Source organism: Penaeus monodon, chromosome 30, assembly GCF_015228065.2.
Source record: "Penaeus monodon isolate SGIC_2016 chromosome 30, NSTDA_Pmon_1, whole genome shotgun sequence".
In the NCBI taxonomy this organism is placed as follows: domain Eukaryota; kingdom Metazoa; phylum Arthropoda; class Malacostraca; order Decapoda; family Penaeidae; genus Penaeus; species Penaeus monodon.
In genome coordinates this window covers 11,979,984-11,980,196 of record NC_051415.1, presented here as the reverse complement: position 1 = coordinate 11,980,196, position 213 = coordinate 11,979,984, and positions in this window count along the sequence as shown.

The window sequence follows — 213 nt, the reverse complement described above, 5'->3', positions numbered from 1 at the left end:
ATAATGGAAAAGATCTTATTATCCACCACCTCCTTCCTTGCAAGGGACGGGCGGGCTGCCAGAGCCGTGCGGAAGGGCGATAACAGTAATTGTGGTACTGGCAGGGGGTACTTGCGCCGCTATTAGGGCCGGGAGTGTTGATAATATTAAGGTCAGTAATGGCAGCGTCACTAATAAAAGAATACTAATAATGGCGATACTAATGCTATAGGG